Here is a 25563-nt window from a genome sequence, read left to right on the forward strand (position 1 = left end):
TGTTTCTGCAAAAGGAGTGGGAGGGGAGGTGTGCTGCCACGATGTGCCGCCGCTGCAAATGGGGGTGGATGTTGCCATGAAGCAGGGGGTGGGGTGTGCTGCTGCGACATGCGGCTGCCATGAATGGGGTGGGGGGAGGTGGTGGTGTGCTGTCATGATCGATTTGTGTATATTCTGTATACAGTGAAACCCAAATTTAGCGCGACCTTGCTTTTATCGTGATGCAATTTTTTTTGGACCCACACCATCATGTTCCAATTGGGTTTCACTGTCTGTGTATAGTATTTTTATATAGGTGGATACACAGAGATATACATCTATCTCTATATATCTCTTCAGGATTTTTTTTTGAAAATTTTATTAATTTATTTTATTTGTTTATTAAATCATGATAGATATGTTAAACATACAATAATGGATACAACTTTAAAAAAAGACAAAATTCATACATGATATTTTTATATTTAAAAAAAATGAAATCCTACAAGCCCCCACCCCCTTCCCTAATCCACTCACCCCTTCCTTTCCCCCTCTTATCTTCCCCAAAAAAGAAAAGAGATCACATGACATAAAATTAATCAATTAATTACCATGGTTCAGAGCCACACCACTAATGTGTGGAAAGGGGATTTAATAATTCAACTTCATATATTCCAAATACAGCCTCCAAGTTTTAGTAAAAAAAGGAATAATTATTATGTAAATTATATGTTATCTTTTCCAATGGAATACAATATCTCATTTCCAAATGCCATCTCTGAATACTCAAATCAGTCTCATTTTTCCAAGTAATTGCCAAACATTTTCTAGCCAAAGCTAAAGCCAATCTCAAAAAAGCAATTTGTAATTTATTTAATTTTAATTCTAAACTCAACCTCTTAATATTACCCAACAAAAATACTGATGGATCTAGTGAAAGTTTAACTTTCAAAATAGCTTCTAAAAATTCCTTAAGTTTATTCCAAAAGGATTTCACCATCTCACATAACCAAGTAGAATGTAAAAAAGAACCTACCTCCTTATGACATCTAAAACATAAATCCAAAGAAATAAACTTATATTTCCTTAATTTCTCCGGAGTTAAATATAATTGATGAATAAAATTATAATGAACTAGTCGATACCTTACATTTACAATTTTAATCATACTATCCCTACATAAATTCGTCCAGTCATCCTGAGAGATACATATAGCTAAATCTTTCTCCCATTTTTAATCTAGATTTATGAACATCTGGCTTAAGCATTTTATTCTGTAATAAAGCATACATCTCAGATATAAATCCTTTCTTGTCACCCTCAGTAAGTAAAATTTCAAACTTAGATTGTCAAGGTAACTGTAAAGTACGTCCAAAATTATCCAACAGTAAGGCTTTAACTTGATAATAAGAAAAAAAGAGTATTTGAAGATATATCATATTTCTGTTTCATTCTTTGAAAAGAAATAAAATATCCCATTTCATAACAATCTTGCACCAATTTAATACACTTTTGATCCCATAACTTTAAAAGCTGATTATTAAGTGTAAAAGGGAAAAGCTTATTTTGATACAAAGGAGTTTTACCTGAAATCTTACCTTGAGTATCTGTGGCTTCTTTTTTTATATCATAAATCCATTAAGTGTTTCAAAACAGGTAAACTATAACTTCTCAATAATTTAGGATTCCATCTGTAAATAAACAAATCCATCTTCTTCTCACCAATCTGAGATAATTCAATATTAGCCCATATCAAAGGCTTATACTCTTCAAACATCCTATTAATAAATTTTAATTGTACTGATTCATAATAATTTTGAAAATTAGGAAATTTCAAGCCTCCTAATTAATATTTTCAAGTTAATTTCTGTAATGATACCCTTACGATTTATCTTTCCATAAAAGTTTCCTCACCAATGCATTTAAATCCTTAAAAAATTTGAAGAATCTTACAAGGGATAGACTGAAAAAGGTATTGAATTCAAGAAAAACTATTCATTTTAATTCAATCATCTTATCTTATTAATGTAATCGGTAAATTTTTACTCAAAAAAGATAAATCCAGATCAGATAAAAAAATTATCAATTTTAGCCTTATCTTCCAATATATCAGAAGTATAAAATTTTTCATAAAATTTTCAAAACACATCATTAATTCCCTGAGGTTTACATGTTATCATTGAATCACATCTAATAACATTTATTATTCTAGAAGCTTGTTCCATTTTTAACTCCCAAGTTAATACTTTATGAGCTATTTCCCCTAATTCATAATACCTTTGTCTAGTTCTCTGTAATAATTTCTCAAATTTATGTTTGTAACTAATGATACCTTAACTTCATATTGACTAAAAGTACTTTCTTAGCTTCTGCAGAATTTTGCTATGAATCCTTTTCTAAAATCTCTGTCTCCTCCTCCAAACTACTTACTTTGGCTTCATGTTATTTCTTAATTTTGGCAGTATAACTAATAATTTGTCCCCTTAAATAACCTTTTAAAGCATCCAATAAAACAAATTTACTATCAACTGAATCCATATTTATTTTCAAGAAAAGCTGTATTTGATCCCATAAAATTACAAAATACAACATTTTTCAACAACAAAGAATTAAATCTCCAATGATAAACATAACCAATTCTCTCCAAACCAGTGCATGTTATTAATAACAAAGAATGATCAGACAAAATCCTACTCTTATATTCAGCCTTCAAAACCTGGCCTTGTAATTATGCTGATACTAAAAATAAATCTATTTTAGAAATGAATAAAACAAAAAAATCTTTATCTTTATGGTTTAAACCTTCTCCATATATCTACTAAATTCATATCTTTCTTTAACACTATAAATTGTTTAGCCATTTTAGTCCTAGTTACTGATTTTGGAGTTTTATCGAATAATGGATCCAAGCAACAATTAAAATTACCTCCTACCATAATTTTGTCATATGCCTGATTTAAATTAAGAAGAGTCCAACATAAATTCCTCATTATCTATATTAGCAGCATAAACATTCATTAAAATCCAACATTCAGAAAAAAAAATAAAATTTAAAAGATAACTTTTTATTCATCAAAATGGTCACTCCTCTTGCTTTTGAATTAAACCAAGACACTATAACTTGTCCAACGTAATCTCTTTTTAATTTCTGATGTTTCTTCTCAGTCAAATGTGTCTCTTGCAAAAATGCAACATCAACCTTCAATTTTTTAATATACTCTTTTTCTCTTAATCATATTATTAAGCCCGTTACATTAAAAGTAGCAAAATTTAAATTAGCCATCATTACAAAACATTTCAATAACCACATCACCACACACAGTGAAGCACCTCCCCATGGCAACCACACAAAAAGGACCAAAAGATCTCCTCAAAGAAAAAAGAAACCCCATATATATATGTGTGTGTGTGTGAAAAATCCAAATAAAACTGTAATACAGTTTTACCCCCTCAATTATATGGGAGTGACCAATACCACAAAGTGGCCGATGATTTCAGAAGTATCAGTAGCTAAACCACCTCCTCCAAACACATCAAAAAATAATATAAATAAATCATTTCAAGTATGAAATGCCTCCTCCAAATTTCTATTGACTTGATCATCATCAATATCAATATCAATTAACTGCTGAGGTTCCATCTCTCACCTTCCATTCTTCCTCTTCGGAAGTAGGACAGGCTGTTGAAGAAACCTTTCTTGATTTTGCACCTGTTTATTATCCGGGAAAGAGCTTCAGCATCGTCACTAAAGAACTGAAATTGAAAATCTCCATAAAAAACTTTGAGTACAGCAAGATATCGAAAAGCAAAATTATATCCTTTCTTCCACAAAACAGCTTTAGCTGAATTCAATTTTTTATGATGTTTAATAACAGCTTGACTCAAATCAGCATAAAAAAAGACTGTTATTTTTAACTACTGAAGGGTCTTGATTACTTCTCGTATTCTGAACGGCAACTCTCAAGATAAATTCTCTATCTTCATAGCATAAACATCTAATCAGAATAGAATGTGGCATAAAATAAAGAGGAAAATAAATAAAAAGAATGAAAAAAATAAATAAATTTTTAAATAAAAGTGTAGAAGTATATGTTGTCCGAATTAACATAAACCTTTTGTAAGACAAGAGCAAATATTCAGCCAACAGAATGTCTTGGTCGTGCTTTGTTGCAGCTGTTTGTATAAAGTTGTGTCTGAAAGAAAAAATGACATCACCCAGAATGAAGAGATAGTTAATGCTGCTCGCTGTTGGTTGCCTGCTTAGTAGGAGTCTTTGTAAGAGGCTTACTTCCTGCTTAGTAAGTCCTTGTCTTTATTAGTATATTAAGGTTTTATCTGCAAACCTGGGGGAGGGTGGGGGGGTTAATTATCAATAGTGTTATTATTTATTTTTTGGTCAGCTCTGCAGAGATGCAGCAATGGTTAAATGTTTTCAAAGAATTTTACTTTATTTTCTGTCACTTTTTTAAGATTTATATATTCATGCAAGTGAAGTTTGTTCAGTGTAAGTACAGTATAGTATTCTTGTCTTTTAAACTATTGATTTTTAATGTGGGTGTATTCATTAAGCATTGTAAGAATGAGTTTCAAGCAACTGGAAGATTCACATATCTGGTATCAGAAACAGACACAAACAGTGATTGGTGCCTGCATTAAGCTTCCAGGATAGTGGAACCAAAAGACTTCTAGCTAGATATACAAATGTGCAGGGAATGAAAGTATGTGTATCACATGCAGGCTGTAGAGATTTAGTTTAATTTAGCATCATGTGCAGGTCAGATATTATAGACTGAATGGGCTGTTCCTGTGCTGTACTCTTCTATGTTCTCTGACACCTGTGAAAGAATAGCATGTGATCTATTTTACCTGTTGTATCTGCAAACCAGTAATTTTATACAAAAAGTAGCGATGGATAATGAAAGTTGAAATGATTGCTGTCACATTTCCTTCAATCAATATGCAGAAAAAGATGTTAATCTAATTGTTAACATTGTTGTGGAGAGTTCTTTCCTCAAATTGGCCACAATGGCCGGTTTGAAAAAGCATTGCTCTCTTCGTGGGATAACTTGGCTTCTCCTCTTTGAACCATCTCTTATTTTTCTACTCACTAAACTGTACCATCACCCCTTTTATTATTCAATATCACCCCAATACCATTTCACTGCTATTTCTTACCATCTTATTTAATCTTTAACCCTTCTCCAATTTCCAAAAGAGGATCATCCGCAAGAAATGTTAGTTCTGCAGTGATGCTGCTCGACTTGTTGAGTATTTTCAGGATTTGTTGTTGTTAAGGTCAAAACTCCTTATGAATAAGACTATAAGGGCATCAACCGTAATGTGAATCACCAGTCTATACCAATAGAACAATAGACAGTAAAAAACCTTGGTAGCCTGAAGCAATCAGAAAAAAACCCAAGGATAAAAAAATTACAATTAGAGTAAAATAATTGATAAAATGTACACAAGTTTAAAATTGTAAAAGTAAATGTTCTCCAAACACATCTTCATCTTTGTTGAAGATGGGAGTAGTGTTCAGCCAGCGGAGTACCTTGGTCTTTCATAGCAGCTGTTTGAATAAAGTTGTGTTTGAATTGTTACAGGTTTTATATTATTATGGTTATAAATAAATATGTATTTAAAAGAGATATATTGTGGGGGTTTAGTGTAGATCATTTCACAAACAGAGTAACACGTCACAAAAGGCATCTCATTTAAAATGCAAGAGCTTTGCTGAAGTTAGACATTATGGAATGGCTGGAAAAAAAAACCAAAAGCAGGTGCAAGTGGAAAACTCTGGATTCAAGTGCTGATAAGGTATTTCAAAGATTGGGTTTGGAGCCTTGGGAGAGGTTTTGGTTTTTACAAATGGAGAGAGGCAAGACAAACTGGATTCTTCTCTGAGAGAGAGAGAGTGCGAGAGAGAGAGAGAGAGAGAGAGAGAGAGAGAGAGAGAGAAGAGAAAGAGAGAGAAGTCAGTTCTACAGTAGCAGTTGAGGCTGCAAAATGGCAAGCTGGCAGGCTTGTTGGAAAAAAAACATTTTGAAGATGGGTTGTGAGTTCTGAGTTCAGCCTGTTCAAAACCCTTGTAGTCCTTACAAGAGGAAAAGGCTGGCTAGACTATTTCTCCTGAAATAATGGAAACAAGAGGAACTCTGTAGTGTCCTGGAAGAAGAGGTTATCATTTGGAAAACCCATGATGGGGTAAGTTTCTTCAGCAAGACACTGAAGTGACTGATTGGAGGAAATCAGTTTGTGTGCGTCCAACAAGCAATAAATATCTCTCTGAAACCAACAAGAACTTTGCTGAGTGGTAACCATTTAACTTTAAAAACCAGAGCCTGGTGAAGATTCATAAATGTTAAATTCTATGCACAGTATAAGAATTGCCCAATACGGGTGAACTTGGAGGTGTGAGAAGTGAGATTGGACTGTGAAACAAAGAACTTTCCTGAACATATACACATTATATACATGTGCATTTAGATTTAGAAGGGGGTTAAGTTAAAGTTTGATCCTGTTTTATGCTTAAAGAAAATTAAAAGCAACTTTTGTTTAAGTAACCATTGTCTTGGTGAATTTCTATTGCTGCTGGAATTTAGAATCCTCTTGGCTCGTAACAGAATAAAGTTGTGTTTGAATAAAATGACATTGCCCAGGAAGAAGATCTGATTGATACCGTCTGCTGTTGGGATGGCTCTCTTAACATGTCTCCTTATCCCTGCTTAGTAAGAAAGTAAGGCAGAGGCTCTATCTATAAACTTGGGACAGGATGGGGATTTGGGTTAATTATCCATAATATTATAGTTTGATTTTCAGGCAGTTCCTTGGAGGGGGAGGAACCTGCAGATGCAGCGATGGTTAAATGTTTTCAAACATATAACTGAAAATAATGTAAAATGCTTTAAGGTTTATATATTCACGTAAGTGAAGTTTGTTCAGGGTAAAAACAGTATAGCACTTTTGTCTTTTAAACTGTTTATTCTTAATGCGGTTGCATTAGTTAGGAATTGCAAGAGCAAGTCTTAAGCTACCAGAAAATGCATCTTCCATTCCTTGTGGGTGCCCGATACCAGAGGTTTTACTGAATCATCTGTTGGCAAAGAGTGCTCTTGGATGGATTTCATTTGCCAAGTTGTGCCATTTTCATTGTAACCCTTTGATCTTATATTGCTGCATCCTTATCTGCAGCAGCTGTTTAGATGAACTTTAACTGTATATCAAAGGCAGCCATGAGCAACTTATACTTTGTTCTAAAGATACAAAGAAATTAAATTGGAGGAAAAATAAAATCAAAATCCATTTTCCCATTATAATTCAACCACAACATCTTGCTGTTCAGATGACTAATAATTTTGAAAAACAGCAATAAGATAAAAGGAAATATTTTTGTATGATGCAAGATTGTCAAAATGCAGAAACAATGTAAAAATCAACATGCGCCAATTAAAATCCTATTTTTTAAATCTAATAGTCGAAAGTCTGCAAATTATACACATTGAAATCTACAATTTCATCAATTTTTAATAAATATTAGCCTTAAAAATCATGAGAATACCATAAACATTATCGTATAGGATGACTCTATAATAGGACGGTCTTGAACTTCCACACAAAATGTAGGTTTTGAGCTATTCCCTTGGTCATTTTAATGTAATGACCACAAATCTGGCACTTACCGCTGACCAGTGGATGCTGTTAAAAGCAAATAATAATTTTAACAGTATAAATTTTAATTGGATATTTTAAAATAAACCACAAGCAGCTCCTGTAATAGGCTGTTTAAAGACTGTACAGAGCAGACAGAAGTGGACCCCACAGAAGAGCACGGAGACCTCGCAAATAACTAACAGGGCATGTGCAAGATTTTGTTGAAGATGGAAGCGGTTGAGATTTTAGAGGTGCCGTCTAGGATGAGGGGATCTTAAGGTGAAATGTTAAAGTTTGGGTCATCCTAGACAACAGCCTTAATATGGTAGGGTAGTTCTTCAGGTAGAAAGTTCAGAAACCTGAAGATCAGCACCTCTAAATTCAATGAGTTTCTTTCCAACTTTTGAACTCCGTATTACACTAATCATGGACTGCTCTGATATCACAAAAGACTAACACCTTTTTTGTGCACTACGGTAACTGTAAATATTTATTAACTATCTTTTGTATTTGTCTTTTATTAATTTAATGTGTACAATTATAGTTTTTTTTCCAAATAAGTACATATTCTGCTGCAGAAAGAATTTCAGTACACATGTACATTGTGCAAGATAAATCAGCCATTCTCAATAGGGGCCCTACAGTCCCTTGGGAGCCACAGCACAGTTAAATAAAACCCTTATTTTCTTTACACCTTTCCACGACCAAGTCTAATCACTTGCTGTACTTCTACTCTCAGCGTACAAGCAGAGGCTGAAGACCACAGCACCAATAGTGAAGATGGTGAAAGTGTGGTCGAGGGAGGTGGAAAAATGTCTGCAGGACTGCTTTGAATTGTTGGACTGGAACATATTCAAGAAAACATTCAAAGAGTTGAATCAGTCATCCTGATGCTCAAGAGCAGAGTGGGCTGGCTCAATAACCATCACCCAGTAATACTCACATCTGCTGTGATGAAATGCTTCAAGTGGCTGGTCATGGCCAGAATTAACATGTACCTAAGCAAAAATCTGGACCCACTGCTATTCACCTTTCATCACAATTGCTCCATAGCAAATGTAACATCACTGGCTCTCCACTCAGCTCTGGATCACCTCGAAAACAGCAACTCATATATACGGCTGCACTTCACCGACTACAACTCTGCCGTCAATGCCATTATTCCATCAGTGCTGGTCAAGAAGCTACAAACTCTAGGCCTTTGCACCCCATTTTTGCAACTGGATCCTTGACTTTCTCATTAGAAAACCACTGTCAGCACGAATTGGAAACAACGTCTCCTCCTCACTGATTATCAATACAGACGCACCCCAAGGATACATGCTTAGTCCATTGCTCTACTCAAGATACACCCATGACTGTGTGGCCAGGCCCTATTCCAATTCCATCTACAAGTTTGCTGACATTACAGTTGTTGGCAGAATCACAAGCTGAAATGAGGAAGTGTACAGGAGGGAGATAGATCAGCTCTTTGAGTGGCGTCACATCAATATTAGAAAAACCAAGGAGGGAGTCAGGGGAACATGACCCAGTCCTCATCGAGGGCTTAGTAGTGGAGAGGGTCAAGAAATTCAAATTTCTGGTGTTAACATCTGAGGATCTGTCGTGGAGCCTCCATGTTGATACAACCACGAAGAAGGCTCGCCAGCTGCTATACTTTGTGAGGTGCTTGAGGAGATTTGGTATGCACTGAAGACTCTTGTAAACTTCTACAGTTGTACTATGGAGAGCATTCTGGCTAGTTGCATCATTGTCTGGTATGGAGACACCAAATCTTAGGATAAGAAAAAACTCCAGAGGGTTGTTAACTCAGCCTGCAACATCACAGGCACCAGACTTCACTCCATCAAGGGCATCTACATGAGGCGGAATCTTAAATAAGTAGCCTCTATCCTCAAAGACCCCCACCACCCAAGCCATGCCCTCTTCACTCTGTTACCATGGAGATACAGGAGCCTAAAGACGAGCACTCAGCGGCATAAGAACAGCTTCTTCCCCACTGCCATCAGAATGCTGAATGATCAATCAACCAAAGACACTGCCTTACTTTTTGTTCACTACTATTTTTATTTATTTTATATATATAGTATTGTTGTAAGATGTTTATAATATGAATGTTTGGATTGTGATGCACCAAATCTCGTGACTGGTTCAGGGCAAATAAATTATGATTCCGAAATTTTGATTCTGAATAAACTTGTTATCATTTATAAAAACATATTCTTTGAAATATAGCACAGAAATAAACTATAGTCCAAACACATTTTGTATTCAGAAATGAAATCTCAGTTTAATCAATGGAGATACGAGTTTAAATGAACACTGGCTCCAGATTTTAGATTGTTTCCTTGTCATAGTGTCCCTGTACACACCAGAGAAAGCATATAATCAAGTTCTATTGGGAAGCTCAGAAAAGCTATTTTCATTAACCCAGAGCACAGAAACTATTCCATTGGCTCACTGTATCCACACTCACCATCAAGTATCCATCATATTATTCTTGACACATTACACGCTGGGATTAATTTTTAAGCAGACAATAAACTTACTAACCCACACTTTTATGGAAACAAGAAGTAGAATAACTAGAGAGAACCCACACTACCACTTGGAGAAAGAGTAGACTCCAGTCAGACATCATAAGACACAGTCAGGATTGAAGACAGGTCACTGAGCAGTGAAGCACCAACACTACTTTTTACACTACCGTAACGTATTATTGGAATGCAAGATGAAAGGGATTGCAAAATTAACTGGAAAGTTTTTTTCCTTCATTTAATACAATCATAAATACAGTAAAACCCCCAGTATTCAGCACCAGTGTGGCTTTGATAGATGCCAGATGAGTGAATTTTCTGGTTGCTTGAGATTGCATGTTGCATTATTGGCAAACTGAACACAAGTGGGAGCCAATTTTAAATGTTGTATTTTTTACCTATTTATTTTCAACAATTTTTTCTGCCAGTTGCTTAAGAATGCCGATGGCTTGGATTCTGGATAACAGGGATTTTACTGCAGTAGCAAATTGTTGGGTCCTTGAATACACATCCAGGAAATTGTAAAGAGGCAGATTTAAATGTAGCATTTAGTAGAACATTGGATGACTACTGAAAGCAGAGAATTTGCAGGGCCATGGAAATAGGATAGCATAAGGGATTTTTTTTTAGCCAGATTGCAAAATCCGAGAACTAATGCAGACCAAGCAGGTCAAATGCCTGCCTTTGCTACAATCATTTTATGAATCAGTTCAGTGGTAGCTCTGCATTTGGCTTCCATTTGCATCTCACATAAGACCAAACTGATTTGAAGAATCCACTGATGAAAAAAACATCAGCCAAAACCAAGTCATTTCATGACAAATTTTCTCCAATACTCTCCTTAAGCAAAGACCCAGCCAATTCAGTAGCATTTTAAGGTCATTTGCAATGCAATGATAAGTCATTTGTGATCGATTACAGGTGGTGAAAAAGGTATAGTCCATGGTGTGGGAATGATTGGGTAACTCCTCTGTCAATCAAAGTTGGTATAAGTGACTGAGTTTGACTTTATGTACAGAATTAATATGTAACTATCTTAAACTCCCAACATTTTCTAAAAAAAATACTTTCCTTTCACAGGGAGACTTTTACTGTTGTTTAATTTCTCTGTTCTTTAAATTACTGTATGAATTGAGCTTGATTGGTGTGGTAAAAGTGCCCTGCCTCATCTTAAATTAGTTGGTAAAAATGGTATTGGTAATAAGCAATGTCCTTGTTTCTGATTACACTGGACAATGAAAATTTTGCTTCCTGAAACCTTTTTGGAGTGTATTTTATGGATTTTGGGCTGTCGATCATGAAAATATTCTTAAAATGTTCCTATAATTTTTTTTGGATATAACCTATTTTTGTGATTTCCTGTCATATTTTAAGTCTATTTCAAGCATACAGAACTATTTCAAAGTACATTTTAATTTGTCGCTCAATTAATTCTCTAAAATCCTGTCTTTTCAGTAGCATGGAGTTTAATCTCCATCTATACATTCTTGGTGGGATGTCCTCTAGCTCTATTGCCAATAACAAGGGTGAGTGATCTGATAACAACCTAGCTTTATATTCCGTTTTCTTAACTCTTCCTTGAATGTGGGCTGATAACAGGAATAGGTCTATCCTTGAGTATGTTTTATGTCTACTCAAATAATATGAATATTCCTTTTCCTTTGGGTGTTGTTTCCTCCATATATCCAAAAGTTGCATTTCCTGCATCGATTTAATTATAAATTTGATTACTTTGTTCTTTCTGTTAGTCTTTTTTCCAGTTTTATCCAAGTTTGAGTCCAAATTAAGGTTAAAATCCCCTCCTATTAGTATATTCCCTTGCGATCTTCAAAAAGATATCTTGCATAAATTTTTGATCTTCTTCATTAGGTGCGTATACATTGAGTAAATTCCAAAATTCTGAATATTTCTGACATTTTATCATTACATATCTCCCTGCTGGATCTATTATTTCCTCTTCTATTTTGATTGGTACATTTTTATTGATTAATATAGCTACTCCTCTGGCTTTTGAATTATGTGATGCTGCTGTTACATGTCCTATCCAATCTCTCTTTAATTTCTTGTGTTCCACTTCAGTTAAATGTGTTTCTTGCACGGAATCAGTGAAAAATAAATTTATACTATGGGATGCAATGAAAGCATTAATCAGAGGACAGATAATAAGTTATGTAGCTAAGATGAAGAAGGACTACAATCGAGAAATAGAACAGTTGGAAAGGGAAATAACAAATACAGAAAAAGAATTAGCAATAAAGGAAGATACAACTAAAAGAAGAGAATTGACGGACAAAAAAATAAAATATGAAACACTACAAACATATAAGGTGGAGAAAAACATAATGAAGACAAAACAAAAATATTATGAGCTAGGAGAAAAAACGCACAAAATACTAACGTGGCACCTTAAGACAGAACAAACTAAAAGAACGGTATTGGCATCAAGGAAAAAGAACAAACAAATTACATATAACCCAAAGGAGATCAATGAAAACTTCAGGGAATTCTACGAACAATTATATCAAACTGAAAACGAAGGGAAAGAAGACAAAATAGATGAGTTTCTAACTAAAATTGAACTACCGAAATTACAAACAGAGGAGCAAAATAAATTAATAAAACCATTTGAAATAGAAGAAATACAGGAGATATTAAAAAAAACTACCGAACAATAAAACACCGGGAGAGGATGGACTCCCAATAGAATTCTATAAAACATTCAAAGACTTATTAATTCCTCCTCTCCTGGAAGTAATGAACCAGACTGAAAAAACACAAAACATACCATATTCATGCAAAACAGAAATAATTACAGTAATACCAAAGACGGGGAAAGTTCCACTAACACCAGCATCGTATAGACCAATATCTCTACTTAACACAGATTATAAGATAATAGCTAAATTATTAGCAAACAGATTGGCCGACTGTGTACCAAAAATAGTAAAACTAGACCAAACTGGATTTATTAAGAAAAGACAAACAACGGACAATATCTGTAAATTCATTAACTTAATCCATGCAGTACAAGGAAACAAAACTCCAACAGTAGCGGTTGCTTTAGACGCAGAGGAAACCTTTGACAGAGTAGAATGGAATTATTTATTCAAAGTACTACAAAAATTCAACCTACCAGAGAAATATATTAATTGGATTAAAGTATTATACAAGGGACCATTGGTGAAAGTGACAGTAAATGGATATATATCAAACCAATTTAAATTAAGCAGATCAACAAGGCAGGGATGTCCACTATCTCCCTCACTGTTCACGTTAGCTATAGAACCACTAGCAGAACTGATAAGAACAGAAAATAAAATATGAGGGATAAAAATAAAAGAGAAGGAATATAAAATCAGTCTATTTGCAGATGACGTTATAATATACTTAACAGAACCAGAAATATCAATAAAAGAATTTACATAAGAAATTGAAGGAATATGGAGAAGTTTTGGGGTACAAGATCAACACAAATAAAAGTGAGGCAAAGCCAATGAATAATGCAGATTTCACAAAGTTTAAGGAAGAATCACCATTTAGATAGCAAACACAAGCAATTCGATACCTAGGTATACAACTAAATAATAATCTCGGCCATCTATATAAACTAAATTATCAGCCATTAATTAAAAAATTACAAGACGACTTAGAGCACTGGAAAGACTTACCACTAATACTGATAGGAAGGATAAACTGTATTAAAATGAACATCTTCCCAAGGATACAATACCTATTTCAATCATTACCAATTCACCTAACAGAGAAATTCTTCAAGGAGCTAAAGAAAATAATAAGGAAATTCTTATGGAAAGGGGGAAAACCAAGGATAGCACTAGATAAATTAACAGAATGGTACAAACAAGGAGGCTTACAACTACCAAACTTTAAGAATTATTATTGGGCAGCAGAATTAAGATACCTATCAGATTTTTATCAAACAAGGGAAAAACCAGATTGGACCAGATTAGAGCTAGATAAAATAGGGGAGAAGATACCTGAGCATATACTCTATAAGTGGGTTGAAAAATTGGTGCAATGTAGGAATTCACCAGTATTACACCATCTGCTCAATATTTGGAAGAAGATTCATGTAGAAAGGAATAAAATAAATTATCAACTACCAAAATTAATATTGACACAAAATCAACTAATCCCTTTCACAATAAATAACCTTTCCTTCAGAGAATGGGAGAGAAAAGGGATCAAAAGAATAGAAAATTGTTTTTCGGGAAATAAATTATTCTTTTGAACAAATGAAGGACAAATATAATATAACTCACGATACAATGTTTGCATACCACCAACTGAAAACCTACTTGAAGGACAAATTGGGAAACAGTCTGAAGTTACCAGAAGGAAGCAATTTTGAATATGTGATTACAGACACAATGATAATTAAAAAATTTATAACAAACATGTACATCAAACTGCAAGAAAAGGAGAATGAGGAAACAAACTGTAAACCTAAACAAAAATGGGAACAAGATCTAAACATAAAGATAAAGAATGAAACATGGGAAAAGCTATGCTCTGGAACGATGAGAAATACAATAAACACGAGGTTACGCATGATACAATATAATTGGTTACACAGGCTATACTTCACACCCCAAAAGTTAAATAAATGGGACCCAACAGTATCAGACAGATGTTTTCGCTGTAAAAAGGAAACGGGAACAACAATACATGCAATTTGGACATGTGAGAAAGTGGAAAAATTTTGGGAAGATCTAAACCAGATATTAAATAAAATCACAAAAAGCAATATACCAAAAAACCCAGAGATCTTCCTTCTAAGTAATATAAGAAATGAAGAATTTGGACTCGATTTGGATGGAGCACAGAAAAGATTTATTATGATAGCCCTAGCTGTAGCAAAAAAATGTAATTAGAAATTAGAAGACAACTTGAGAATACAACAATGGTACATAGAAATAAATAAATGTATTCCATTAGAAAAAATAACATCACAACATTCGAACAAATATGGGAACCATACATGAAATACAATAGAGAAATCCTACCATGAACCTTCACCACCTAAAATGACAGAAGGAGAAGACAACAAAATGAACTAACTCACTATATAAAAGTAAAAGATAAAAATTTCTTGTTTGTTTTATTAAGTGACAACATTGTTTAACGGATTTAATGTATCTTATAGATTGAACTTTGAATAAATGGGAAGCGGGGAGAGGGAGGGAGGGAAGGGAGGGGGGAAAAAGGGGAGAAAATGACACTGTATATATCCAAGAGAAAAATGTCTGTATGTATTTTGGTCAATATGGTTTATTGTGTAAAAAATAAAAAAAAATTTTAAAAAAGAATAAAACCACAATAAGTTAGAAAAAAAAGCATACAAAACTATAAAGTGCAACATATCATTGAAAATTATTTTCTGCATTTGCACTTGGACTTCTTCCCTGCTAATCTTGGTGCAGTCAGTGACAAATATGGTGAAAAGCCATAACAAGGCAACTGGAATCCATCAATGGTAACTCCCTATTATTGGACACTGACACAAGTGGTATCAGATGCTGAGTACAAATGAAAATCAACGGTAAAATATTTTTAGGTCAGTCGAACTAATACAATGTGATTGTGATTAAACTTGCGAATCGCTGAGATTGTTAACTTCAGGAAGGAAAAACCAGAGGTGTACGATCCTTGTTCATTGGGGAATCAGAGGTGGAGATGAAGAACTGGGGATCATTATCTCGGAGGATCTTTCCTGAACCCAAATACTCTAACAGCATCATAACGAAAGCATGTCAGTACCTCTACTTTCTCAGGAATTTGAGGAGATTTGGCATGATGTCAGACACTGTGGCAAATTTCTACAGATGTGTGGAGACAAGTGTGCTGACCGGCTTTATTGAGAACATTGACAGGGAACACTGCTGTCAGAGAGCAGCAGCAATAATCAAGGATCCACACCACCCAGCATACACTCTGTTCTCGCAGCTATCACAAGACTTGTACCACCATGTTCAGGAACAGCTGCTACCTCCCCACCATCAGTCTCCTCAACAACAAACTCAATCAGGTCTCTTATTTAAGGTCTCTTACTTTTGCACTTTATTGATTTTTTACCTCTCTGTATTGCACAGTCAATTTGTTTACATTTCTTTATTTGTTTACATGTGTACGTTGAGTCAGGTTTTTTTTGCATTGCCAATAAATGGTAATTCTGCCTCACCTGCAGGAAAAGAAATCTCAGGCTGCTTTGTGATATTATGTATGTCTTCTTCTTTGGCTTGGCTTCGCGGATGAAGATTTATGGAGGGGGTAAAAAGTCCACGTCAGCTGCAGGCTCGTTTGTGGCTGACAAGTCCGATGCGGGACAGGCAGACACGGTTGCAGCGGTTGCAGGGGAAAATTGGTTGGTTGGGGTTGGGTGTTGGGTTTTTCCTCCTTTGCCTTTTGTCAGTGAGGTGGGCTCTGCGGTCTTCTTCAAAGGAGGTTGCTGCCTCCTTTATGTATGTACCCTGACAATAAATCCAAAATATAAATTCAATAAAAGTTAATATAATATTTCTCTAACTTCCTATGTGATACAACAAATTATCTTTGCATTCAGCTTGAAGTTGTCTATCATAATCCCCAATTTTTTTTAACGAAGCAAACCTTTGAAAAAAAATTGTTGTCCAGTGTTATCAGTGGAAGAGAGGCTTAATCAGTATAGCTTTTACATCCCCACTGCAACCCCCTCAGTTTGGCCACAGCATTTTACAATCAATGAAGAACTATTGAAGTGGTTTGATGCAGTAATCCATCCAATTTACATGCTGTGAGCTCTCACAACAGTAATATGTTTGGGGACAACCACCCACCTGTTTTTGTTTTCACTATCTTACTTGCAAAATAAATATTGGCCTGTGAGAAATCCTCAGAATGTCAACAAAATGAGGCCATGGAATCTTTCATATCTATTAAAAGGAGCTTTGGTTTAACTCTGCTTACTGCATTGTATTTTTTCAATTATGCATTGAAACATTAGCCTGGAAGTTTAGAAAAAAATTGTGAGGGGTCTTGCCAGGCTGTACGTTTATGTTCAGAGGATGTTTCCTCTACTGGGATAATTTTTTAAAAAATGAGGTGCTGCTATTTAAAACAGAGATGAATGAGGTAAGGAGTCTTTACAACTTTCTCCCTTGATGGATAATGGAAGCAGAAGCTTTGAATATTTTTGAGGCAAAGGTAGGTTGATATTTGATTTGGAAGGTCATGATGGGTAGATGGGAATGAAGAGTTAAAGTTACAATCAGACTCAATCGTGACATTAAATTAGCTGAACGGACTTGAAGGGTTAATACAATCCATGTACTGTATATTATCTCTGCACTTTCTTTACAAGATCAGACAGGAGCAGCAGTGTGCCTCTCCGACAATGTAATAGGGCCTAATGATCCTCCTGTCCATGAAGTATAGAAGAGAATGCCAAACAACATAACAGAGGATGGATTCTGACAAAGGCACAAGGAAGGCATTACTTGGTTTAGATAACTGTGACAGAGGTCTGATAGCTTTCCTAGAAAAGCAAATAGGAAGCTCAACACTAAATTTAGGGAGACAGTCAGAAATATGTAGTAACTATGCTGGGTTGGTAAACCAGTTTTGCATTAACTATTGTGATGAATAATCTACAACTGAACTGACAGCCCAGTCTCACCACTGAAAGAATATTTTTTGACAATGTTTTAAAATTGCTCATTATAATGGCAGCAATAATGACCATTAGTTCAGCAAATGACAGTTTCACCCTACGGAAATCTAATTGGCATCCACCTGTCAGTATGTTTTGCTGCCATTTTCCCTCCCATTTCCTGCTACAGAGTTCATTTTAAGTTTCCTTACAAAGCAAAGATAGATTTGAAGTAAAGTTTCACAAAGTTGGCAAACAAAATACAGCTGAAACTGTGAAAAAGGATAAACTTTACATAAACTGAAGGCCTCCCTCTGCTTTAATGATTCTAGCTCTCTCACCTCTGGAAGCACTTTGAATTGGTTAGGGAGTGATGAACAAAAATAATATTAAGGATTGAGCCAGGAGGAGAATCAATAATGGATCTTTTTGTCATACATTTATTTAGATTATTTTGTATAATAAAATTAGCCAGCAGGTGCCATCTATCATATTTATAAAAACAATATAAATAAAGTGTTCTTGAATTGTCATTTTCATTGGCTGTGCATTATTTTTTTATTGCTGCAATCTGCCATCACTTAAAATTCATGATCTTTATTTTCCCCAAGGGCTCTCAAATCTGGAGGAAAGGTTGGAGATGTGGTGAAGTCTGATTAATGATTTACACGAACAGCTTGAAAGATGACTAACTCATATGGTACAGGCATACAGGTTCAGAAAACAGCAGAGGTCTTGGCCTATGGTAAAGGGCAAGGTATTGAATTCAAGTTTCAAAAGAATGTCTGACTCTCATCGAGCTAATTTCACAATAAGGTGGCAAATACCTAATCATTTTCAAATAGGTCATACTTCAGATGTCAAATTGTGCAGAATTCAATGAAATTAACAGGAACAAAGAAAGCTTTAGCAACAAAACAATATCCAACCGGCAAAAAATAAAGATTTTGATGCACTTTCTTGTTGCCTTCACCCAAGAATGCAGTCTTCTACATGTCACTGAAATGTTGCAATCATTCATCCAAGGATGATAAATTGGAACTAATAACACAAGCTTATTCAAAACACTGGACAGAATTATTTTTTTCTTTGGCTTGGCTTTGCGGACAAAGATTTATGGAGGGGGTAAATGTCCACGTCAGCTGCAGGCTCGTTGGTGGCTGACAAGTCCGATGCGGGACAGGCAGACACGGTTGCAGCGGTTGCAGGGGAAAATTGGTGGGTTGGGGGTTGGGTGTTGGGTTTTTCCTCCTTTGCCTTTTGTCAGTGAGGTGGGAATTATACGCATATTGCTAAACTACAACTGTGCTCAAAACAAGCTCAGCACAGAGAGAATTTGTTTCGCAAGGAGACTATTATTCCTTCCCTTGACTTTGCTTCTTCTGCTCATACATGGTACTACTCCAAGCCTTCGTGAGATTTGTTGCACATGTATAGTAAGCAGTGAAGGAAAGTTCTGCTTAGAGGCATTTGTTATATTTCAGGAGAAGTAAAAGGGAAATGGTTATTCATAGAAATGGAGAGTAACATTAGTCTACTTTCCTACGGCTCTTGGGGGCCTTTGTTAAAACTTTGGGAGTTCCCAAGAGATTTTACTAATGGATTGCTGTTTTGAAAAGCAACAGATGAAAGAGATCAGAGGAATAGTTCAGAGCTGCAGGCTATCTGGAGTGCAGCTTGCAGTTTTAAGAGGGTTATGTGGCTTTGCAAGCAGAGAGAGTCAAACAGACTTTTTTCTCTGAGTGAGAGAGAATTGAGTTCTGCAGTTTTACAGTTCAGCAGCAGCTGGGACTGGAATAGGACAAGCTGGAAAGCTTGTGGAAAACCCCATTTTGAAGATGGGTTGTGAGTGTTTGGTTCAGCCTGGTCAAAGCCCTTGTGGTCCATACAAGAGGAGAGGACTGGCTGCCTAATATTTCACTTGAAATAAGAGAAACGAAAAGGAACTCTGTAGTGACCTGAAAGAAAGAAGTTATCATCTGGAAAACCCTGATGGGGCAAGTTTCTTCAGCAAGAAACTGACGTGGCTGATTAAAAGAGATTAATTTATGTCCAGGAAGAACAAATCTTTCTCCAAAAACTGACAAGAACCTTCCTGAGCACCAAAGCCTGGTGAACATTATACATGTTAAATTCTGTGCACAGTATAAGAATTGCCTGCAACCAGTAAATTTGGAGGAATGAGAAGTGAGATTGGACTGTGAATCAAAGAACTTTTCTGAACTTACACACACACACACACACACACACACACACACACACACACACACACACACACATACACATGTGCTAAGAATTAGAAGAGGGTTAAGTTAGGTTAGTTAAGTTAAGATGAAGTTTGATCCTGTTTTCATGTTTAAAGATAATTAAAAGCAACTTTTGTTTAAGTAACCATTTGTCTTGGTGAATATCTATTTCTGCTGGGTTTTGGGGTCCTTTGGGCTCATAACAACACCATCTACAAATTTGCTGACGATACCACAATAGTGGGTTGTATAAAGGAAGGGGATGAGTCAGCACACAGGAGGGAGATTGAAAACCTGGATGAATAGTGCACCAATAACAATCTTGCACTCATTGTCACCAAAACTAAGGAGCTGATTGTTGGCTTCAGGAAATGAAAGCCAGAGGTAAACAATCCAATGATCATTTGGGGATCAGAGGTGGAGAGGGTGAGAAAATTTAAGTTCTTGGGAGTCACTATCTTGGAAGATCTTTCCTGGACCCTACTCACCAATGGCATCGTGAAGAAACTACAAATGCTTCTTCTTCCTCAGGAATTTGCAGAGGTTTGGTATGACATCAGAAACCGTGACAAATTTCTACAGAGGTATGGCGGGAAGTGTGCTGACTGGCTGAATCATGGTCTAGTATGGAAACATCAATACATCTGAGCATAAAGCCTTGCAAAATATAGTGGACAGGGTCTAGGACATCACAGCAAAACCGTCCCCACTATGGAGCTCATCGACAGGGAATGCTGCTGTCGAAAAAAAGCAGGACCAACCATCAAAGATGCTCACCACCAAGTACTACCATCAGGAAAGAGGTCTAGGTGTCACAAGACTTGCACCACCAAGTTCAGGAACAGCTGCTACCCCTCCACCATCAGACTCCTCAACAACAAACTCAATCAGAGACTCACTTAAGGACTCTATTTGATTTTCTTTTTGTTCTCTCTGTATTGCATAGTCAGTTTGTTTACATTTCTTATTTGCTTACACTTCTTTGTTTACATTTACACTGTGTACTGCTTAACTTTTGCACTATCAATTAGTGATAATTCTCCCATGCCCCAGGATAAAAGGAATCTCAGGGTTGTATGTGATGTCATGTATGTACTCTGGCAATAAATCTGAATCTGATATATGTATATATGTATCTGTCCATTTTTTCTTAAACATTGCAATAGTACCTGCCTCAACAACCTCCTCCAAAAGTTCATTCCATACATCCACACCCTCTATGTAAAAATTTTACCCCTCAAGTTCCTTTTATATCTCTCCCCTCACATTTTAACCTATACCCTCTAGTTACTGATTTCCCTGATCTTTGTGTTCACCCGATATATTTCTCTAATGATGTATGCATCTCTATGTGATCATCCCTCATCCTCCAAGGAATAAAGCCCCAGCATGCTCAACCTCTCCCTGTAGCTCAGATCCCCGAGTTCTGGCAATGTCCTCGTAAATCTTCTCTGCATCCTCTCCAGTTTAGCAACATCTTTCCTACAAAATTTAACACAAAACTACAAATGAGACCTCAACAGTGTCTTATTCAACTGCAACATGACCTCACAACTCTCCTCAAGACTGACTAGTGAAAGCCAATATGCCGAAAGCCTTTTTGGCCATCCTACTTTCAATGTACTACATATGTATCTGTGCTCCTGGATTCCTCCTCTCTACGAGTCTCCCCAGATCCCTACCATTCACTGTGTAGAACCTACCCATGTTAGAAATCTCAAAATGCAACACAGCATATTTTTCTTATTAAATTCCATCAACTGTTCCTCTGCCCACCTGCCCAACTGACCAAGATGCTGGTACAATCTTTGACAACCATCTTCACTATTTACAATACCAGACAATTGAGCAGTTTTCTCTGGCGTCTCAACCAATGCTTGTTTCTTGTTGAATATACAAAACTACACTTGCAAGAAGCTTAAGTTGGTTAATCCCACTATCCATGTTAATCTTTTAGTGCACCACGGAGCAGATGTTGCCTTTTAGTTAAAAGGTTAAAATTAAGCCCTGTCTTTTCTCTAATGTAGGAGTAAAGGACCTCCGTGCCTTTATTACAAAGAAAAGATGCGTGAGTTATTCCTGTGTCCTGGTCAATTTTATCTGTCAATCAACATTTTAAAAAGAACAGCTGAAAATAATGTTTGTGCGAGTTGGCTGGGAGTGAATACGTTTCATTCACCAATTTCAGCAGGAGTTCTAGTTGAAAATTTTCTCCTTACAACTCCAGGTTAAGTTCTCTAGAGGTGAAAGTAACCTGCAGGGCAGGTATGGTTTATTGATAAGGAGTTGGCCAATACTATCAATACAAATAAATTAAACATGTAATTAAGATGATATGACCATCCAGGTTAGAAAGTTGTGTTACTTTCACCGGAATGGTAGGACCCCCTCCCCCTCCACCCCCGCCCCCCCCCACCTCCAGTCTTTAGTAATGTAGGAACAGGAGGATGCCCTAGTCTTGGGACACAAGAACAGGAGGAGGTCCCTAATCTGTGAGCCAAGGAAAAGAGAATCTCTCAACCCATAGGAATATTAGAACAGGAAGCTAAGCAGACTCTTGTGCTTGTTCCAGCACTGAAGGAGATCATGAGTGAAATTCAGTTAATTAACCCCAGAGAAGCTGCCAGGACAATGAAAAAAGGAAGGAAAATGTGATTAATTCCACTATCTTATAATATTCTGTGCTAAGGAGACTTTTTTTGTTCCAAGGGAGATTTTTTTCCAAAAAAAACGACTTGTTCAGAGAAAAATAGTCTTGCCTGTTAATATGTGTGTGGGAGTGAAGAAAAGTGTTAGAGCTCAAAATTCTCTTCTGGAAGCAACATACAGTGGCACAAAAAGAATATTTTAATTGGATTATCAACTAGGTGATGAAAGCACCAAGGCTCTGGGGTTTAAGGGATTTGGAATGAAATGAAATATCATAGTGTCTTGGCATCAGAGAACAGCTTTCATTTACTCAGTGTGCTGAGAACGACCTTCGCTTCCAACTAACGAGTTTCTGGTGCTGTTGGGCTGGCAGATTTGGCAATGTTTGTGATCAGCTTTCACAGTTTTCCTCCCAGGATAGCAAACCAGCAATTTCAGTGCAGAAGCATAATTTCCAACCAATCAAAATTATATGCAACAGAACATTGGGGTGAAAAGCAATGAAATGAGAAGTGACCTGGGTAGACTTTTCTACATTTATGAGCTTTCTTGACTTCAGGCTCTCTGAAGTACTTTATTACAAGTGACGTCCTTCTTTTTATTCATTCATTCACGGATGTGGGTGTTGCTGGCACACCTATATTTCCTCAGAGTTTTAGAGAGTGAGAAGGACTGGTATCAATTGTGTTGGCAAAGTGTATGAATGAAAAGCCGATCAAGTTGAATATTGCCAATGTATTTTCCGGGATATGGGAATGTCCTGCCCATCCCTATTTGCTTTTGAACTGTTCTGATCCACATGAGTTTGAATGCTTTATTGTTATGTGAACCAAGTTACAGCAATAGCCTTTATTGTATGTATTATTCTGGCAAGTCAACCCATACTAATACAGCAAATACTGCTGTAATAAAACAAAGTCAAAAGTGTAAGGTATAGTGTTACTTGGATGAAGTATAGGATGTAGAGAAAAGTATAGTTAAACAGTGCAGGGCATTATCTTTTACAGATGAGAGGTCATTCTAGAGGCCATTCTACATCAGGAGAGGAATTGCCGTTGGATCAGGAGATTTATGTCTTCAAGCTCATGTGACTTTGATGGAAGGGGGAGGAGAGAATATGGGCAGGGTGTGATGGTTCCTTACTATATTGGCAGCTTTCCTGGGTCAGCAGGCAGTATAGATGGAGATACTGCAGATTATATTAGGACCCTTGAAACCAAAGGGTCTGTGGAAGCCCTGGAAAAAAAAACCCGAAATATTGTGTCAGCCAAGTTTGTATTTCCCCTGGTGCCACCCACAACCAGAAATTTAATAAGAGTTTCAGCAATCAAAATCTGAATGAGCAAGGCCAGGGAATATTTGGACAACTTGGTCAAAAAGATCAAGGGACAGGTAGAGAGGGTTGAGCACCAGTTTACAATGGTGAAATCATTAAAAGGAGGAATGTGCCAGAATCCAAATTGGAGAAATGGAGAACTTTTGGAGAGCTGTGGGATTGGAGGTTACAGAGGTAAGGAAGAGCAAGATCATTGAAGTGATTTGAAAACAAAGATGATAAATTTTTATTGCGACATTGACTATCTCAGAGCCAGGTGACAAGACTGAAGCCATATGTGGACCAGACATTCTCCAGAAGAATGGTATGCAATCACTTGTCTTTTTATCAGAATACAACTTCTTTTCATCTTTGTCCTTGATGTGATTCATACAAATCAGAGGAACTATGATGTTAATGTAGTTTCCTCCACCACCCCACCCCAGACAAATGTGTGAACCTATTAACAACTAACTATTAAGCAAATCTCTGGAGATCTCTCCTAGGGTTTCATGTCAATGAAATCTAGAAGGCTTGTGGTTAAACTTCATTAGGAATTTGAGGAGATTTGGTATGTCACCAAAGATTCTTGCAAATTTCTACAGGTGTCCCATGGAGAGCATTCTGACTCCTCCATCTCTTCACACTGCTACCATTGGGAAGGAGATACAGGAGTTTGAAGACAAACACCCAAATGACACAAGGACAGCTTCTTCCCCTCTGTCATCAGATTCCTGAATGGACAATGAACCATAGATGTGACCTCACTTCTTTCCTTCATGAGCACTAATTTATTTATTTTTAAAAATGTAATTTATAGCAATTTTTGCTCCTGCAATGGGGCTGCTAAATAACAAATGTTGTGACATGTTCATGACAATGAATTCTGATTTTGATTCTAGAATTTTATTGCATGAATCACCACCATTTGTCTCTTCTGGAGGTCTGTGATTTTTCTCCAGATCTTTATAGGAAATATTGGATCATTTAGTTACATTTTTAAAATGTTGTCACTATTTATGTGCAGTTATTCACTGGAATGTTTAAAAAATAGGTGCAATTTTTTTTACACTAGAATAACTAATATTTATTATTTTTTTTGTATTAATTGCCTCAATTCAATTAAGTACACTATTGTAGTTATTTTTATATATTTTATGAATTATTTATTCAGCTGCAGCAAGAAAGAATTTCAGAGCACTTGTACAACATAAATTATAATAAATGCATTATTATTATTTATTATTATTATCATTATTAATATTGGAACATTAAACAGCACTTACCTGTACAAAGTTTGATGATTATTATTCGAGCAATGGGAGATCCCATTGAGATCCCATCTGTGCATGTGCAGCCATTCCTTTACAGTCTAGAGGGGAGAAACCACTGAACTTAAATGAGCTAAACTAGACAAACCAACCATAACACAAACCTGTGACTGAACGTTACTTATTACATAACAAACATCTTTATCCGAAATCAAGAAAGAGAGGGAGAGGTGGGCACATTGACACACCAAATCCCAATGCACGAATAATA

Source organism: Narcine bancroftii, chromosome 1 (genome assembly GCF_036971445.1).
Source record: "Narcine bancroftii isolate sNarBan1 chromosome 1, sNarBan1.hap1, whole genome shotgun sequence".
In the NCBI taxonomy this organism is placed as follows: Eukaryota; Metazoa; Chordata; class Chondrichthyes; order Torpediniformes; family Narcinidae; genus Narcine; species Narcine bancroftii.